Source organism: Triticum aestivum, chromosome 5A, assembly GCF_018294505.1.
Source record: "Triticum aestivum cultivar Chinese Spring chromosome 5A, IWGSC CS RefSeq v2.1, whole genome shotgun sequence".
Lineage (NCBI taxonomy): Eukaryota > Viridiplantae > Streptophyta > Magnoliopsida > Poales > Poaceae > Triticum > Triticum aestivum.
Genome location: NC_057806.1, coordinates 526,319,757 through 526,324,973, shown reverse-complemented (window position 1 = coordinate 526,324,973; position 5,217 = coordinate 526,319,757).

Here is a 5,217-nt window from a genome sequence, read left to right as displayed (position 1 = left end):
GAGATGCAAGCGGGCAGGGCAATGAACGCTTGTGTGTTTGTTTTTACTTGAGGGTGAGGTGTGACACGGGCGTCACCAGTTGCATTTTGAGTGTAATATAGACAGACAACAGAGCCATTTCACTATTCCTCTTCCCTTCAATTTTTAGTGAGGTTCTACCCAAACCCCCCTCCAAAGCGAAATTAATTAAGCCCAAGCCCATAACTCAAAAATGACTTCTTTACATCTTTTATGGCTTATTTTGACAATAAGGCCTGAAAAGGCGGAATAGAACTGGCCCTTAACATGCAATTCAATTGTGCGTGCAATGATGAATCACTCCTGCCTGCTATAATGTACATTTAGACATCATCATACATGGCATAACCTAATACATGTGCATTTCATTGTAGAATCTGGAATATGCAAGTTTATGTTAGTTCATACGTTGCACATGATGTTTAAATGCCCCTTAATTCTGGTCAGTCAAGTGATGGTCTTTAAGCCTCCTTCTTTGCTTCTTTTCTTGATATGTAAGATTTTCTCACACATCTGTTGAATTGCTTGTTTGCATCAGCTAGCCATACTAGGACTGTTTGCTTTGATTACTTGTTGTTCTTGACCTAACACTCTAACAGAGCTTGTCAACGATTTAAACACTAAGGGCTACTGTAGTGGGGCCTTTTCTAACTCATAGGTGACATAAAGGTTTGGTTGTACACTAAAGTAGGCTCTCCAAGAGTACCTGGAGATCCAGTTCGACGGTATGCCTAGTTTTTACATAGTGCAGACATAGTAAATTGTCATTTCATTGTGTGCAAGTGCAAGAGATGCGACATGTTTCATTATGTGATGTTGTTTTGTTATAATCTCATCCTTTTGTGTTCACAGACTAGAAAGTATGCATATTTATCTTCCAAGGAGACGAGTAACTAGTTTGTGTCACCTTGCAGAGGGGGTGCAATGAAGATAAGATTGAGGATTTCCAAGTACAAGATGTTAGGAAGGAGCCTTGCAAGAGAAGTAGGAGCTGTGCTGAGCCTCTTCAACCTGTTAAGGTAAGTCATTGTATCCAACTCAACAGTTCAATTCCTTGTTTGTTTCAGGTATAGTTAATTTGCTCTTTTCAATTGCTTTTTTGTCCTCAGTTAATGAGATGCCCAAAGAATGATGCCTGATGTTGGGTACTTGTATAACTATTAGTTGACATAATTAAAGGCCTTACCATTTAATTACTCTGCCGAAGTGTGCCTGAAGCTTTGAAGTCTATTAACCAACTATTATTGAATGAGGCTCACAATCTAGTTTATAATAGGCTAATGATTGCATAGTTTTGCTTGTTGTAGTATGTTTGTATGGAATCCTCTGCTGTTCATTATGCTCCCTTAGACTTTAATTTATCTACATAATGGCCAACTGCTCGCTTACTTCTACGCAACGTGCTGTCCAAATTTGTAACTTGTCTGTGTTTTGGATTGGGCCCCAACAGCATGCTCCTCTGGTCAGCTAAGAGATATTTCTGTATGCAGGCTGCATAGACTACCTTTTTTGTAATTTTTAAAATATCACCTGATTATGCTTCATGACGTGTAACATTATTGTTAGTCCTGTTTTGCCATGTACAAATTAGTCTGTCTTGCTCGCTACAATTTTGTAACTATATTTTTGCCCTTGTCATGTGTACTTACAGAAACATTTTCAGGATGAAGTGAGATCAACACAAAGATCTGCGAGCAGTGAGGCATGGCCGTTACCGAATGATTATGGATTGGAATCGGAATGTGCTGATGTTCTCGAGCATCAACTAGAGGTGGCAAGACAACCTGTACATGATTTTGAATGTACAATCAACAATTTGAGACTGGACATGTAGGTATTAGATGAAGGAGTCAAAAATGAAACAAGACACTGAGGTAACAACGAAGGAATTGGAGATTTTGCAGACTGAAATTTGTGCTATCTAAATCCGGCCAATCCTATTTTCCGAAGAGATTATAGTCCAAATGGTAAGTTATGTTGATGCGCGTCCATGATGTATGAGTTGTATTTGCCCAGTGTATGTAATTTGTTGTTTGTGTATGCTTTACTATCACTGGTGCCAAACCATAATGCCCAGTGGGTATAATCGGCTGTAATTTCTTTATTGTATAGTGTAGGATTATTCTACATTTCTATGCCTTAGTCTCTTTATTGTATAGTGTATGTTTTTAGAGGTGATAGTATAGAGTAGGATAATTCTTTGAATATGCTATATCATTCAAACGGGGGCCAACTTGCCCAAACGTTGTAGTGACCATGGCCCTCCATAGGTCGTATGTTCCATGGGCCATCTACGGGACGGACGATCCCTGGCCTTCTATGGCCGTCGGATTCGTGGGCTTTCTATGGGCTGTCGAATCCGTGAGCCTTCTATCGGCTGTCGGATCCGTGAGCCTTCTATCGGCTGTCGGATCCATGGGCCTTCCATGGGCCAGCAGATCCATGGGCCTTCTATGGGCCATCGGATCAATGGGCCTTCTATAGGCTGTCGGGTCAATGGGCCTTCTATGGGCCGTCTCATCTATGGGCCTTGTACGGGCCGTATAAGGGGTCGTAAACGGGCTAGAGTGGAAATCGTACGTTTTATGGGCTGACCATAATGGGTCGTTAATCGGCCGTATTTGAAAATGCTATGAAAATGGCCCAACAGATTAATGGGCCGACTATATCCACGGGCTAAATTTGCCCACAAGCAGAAAAGGCCTGTAACGGGTCGTAAGTAAACGAATGCTGGAAATGAGCCCAAGAATAAATGGGCCCTGAGAAGGCCGAAAGATAACATGGGTTGGAAACGGTCCACAAGCAGAAAAGGCCTGTAACGGCCCATGATGTCATGGAACACTTCTACGACAGCACAGGTATGACTATCTTGATTCTGTCATAAATTTGTCATGGATGTACATGCATGACAGAAAACGCGACCTACTATGACAAACACGTATCATCACGGAAGTGTATTTTTTTGTAGTGTTGGCATGGTATCATAATTTCACCCACATAGCATGTGCAAAAAAGTAGACATGGTTACGGCAAAAACTGCATGTGCAAAAAAGAATCACTAAAAAAATCTATTTTTAAGGTTAAGTTATTCAAAAACTAGTGATCCACACAAATTTCAAATAATTCAAATTTAATCTATTCAAATTCGAAAACTACTAGCAGTAACAGATAGTTTGTAATTTTTTGTACCTAAAGCAAAAACATTCACAAAGAAACTCTAAATATAGCAAAAAAACAACTGAAAAATAAATTGAAGAAAATAAATAAAGCAGAAAAGAAAAAGAAGAAGAAAATAAATAAAAAAGCCCGCCTACAGGGCCACAGCGGCCTGCATATGACTAGAAACCCAACCTCTAGTTAGGCCAGGATGCAGGCCCGCTAGCCCAGTAGGCCCAACAGGGCATCATAGAAGAGGTAGGCTCAGAAGGCCTGCTTTAGAGAGGAGCTCGAGACAGCAACGCGACGAGGCTTATAAGCAGGTGCGAGCGCCCCTCGGCTAGCAAGGTGGGACTAAACTTCTGCGCCCCTCGCCTGGCAGCGCACCACCTTTAGTATCGGGTGGTGGCTCCAATCGGTACTAAAGGGGGGTGTCGGGTGGTAGGTGCGACATATGCCAACGGGTGGCTTATCATTGTGGGAGCCAGTAAGACATCGCCGGTGCCTGGAAACGGGATAAGGCGAAGACATGCACACCGGCGGATCTTACCCAGCTTCGGGGCTCTCCGTGGAGATAACACCCCTACTGCTGCTCTGCGGGGTCTCCGCATGTTCACTAGATGAATCAAGTGGCTACACAACGCTCCTTGAGCTGTTTTGGGGGGAAGGAGGAAGAAGGGCACAGCTAGCCTGCTTCTTCTCCTTGATTTTTGCGTCTAGAATTAGCTAAGGGTCCAACCCTTTGCATGGGTGCTCCGGGGGGTTTATATAGGCCTACCCCCTTGGGGTACAATGGTAATCCGGCTGGGCACGGGGCCCAGCCGTCTGTGACTGCGCTCGCCGGCTTCTGCGCCGGCTGCTGGGGCCCGCCGACTGGTGGGTCCCGCCGGCTGCCGGCCCCTTGGTAGACAGGCAGGCCCCACTATCCAGGGCCTGGTCGGCGGCTGGTTACTGTGGCTTCATCTTGTTGACATGAGCTCCATCGTGGCAAGCGCGGCTACAGTATCGCCGCCTGTCAGGCGATTGCTGTAGCCTTACCGCGTCTTGTCTCCTTAATGGGGCGTCCTCTTCGAGGAAGGCGGCAAGCCGGCTACGGGAAGCCGGCTCTATCTTGGGCCGACTAGTTGGAGGCGTGGCCGCCTTCGGGCGTCTCTCTGCTCAAAGGGGGCCCACCGTCTGTGGGCCATGTTGGCGGCCCGTCGTGGGTGATGCCAGGGTCAACATGGCAAAAGTGGTGCGCCGGACGGGTCGCCTAGCCCGTACGGCGCACCATGCCAGGCGTGCTCCGGGATTCGGGGGTGGCACGCTTTACTGTAGCCACGCCCCGTCGCACCACTGTTAGGTAGGTGCAAACTTTGTGGGTACGGTCTTGACCGCTTTATGGGGAGCCGGCTTCTTGGAGTCGGCCTTCTCATGGCCGGCTTCTTGGAGTCGGCCTTCTCATGAGGGCTAAAGTCGGACCGCCTTCCGAAAGCCGGCCTGGGTGGCAGCCAGCAAGGGGAAGGCGGCCCCTATGTTTTGAATTCTTGAGAGCCGGACGGGCTCGTAATTTCTTCAGGAGGGCCAGGGGAAGCCGGCTAGGCTACCCATGGCTATTTACTCCGACAGGGGGGGTCTTTAGTACCGGTTGAAGCCACGACCCGGTACTAAAGGGGTGCCGTTCCCGCCGCTTGGCCTGGCCAAAACAGACCTTTAGTACCGGTTGGTGGCTCCAACCGGTACTAAAGGTCCTTCCTATATAAACAACAGTTGAAAAGATTTCATTCTTCCTCTGTTTCTCCATCGACGACGCACTGCCAGCCCTGCTCGATCGATGTCGTTGCCGCCCCTGTCGCGCGCCGTTGCTATCGGCGCCCCCTTCCCCGTCGCTGCCCCGTCTCCGTCGCTGCCTCCGGCCCGTCCCCATCGCGCCGCCCCCGTCTCCGTCGCCGCCCCCGGCCCGTCCCCGCGTCGCCGCCCCCGTCGCGCCCCATCACGTCGCCACCCCCGTCTTCGCCCCCGTCGTCTCGCATTGCCGTCGCCCCGCTGTGAGCTCTCCCCCCT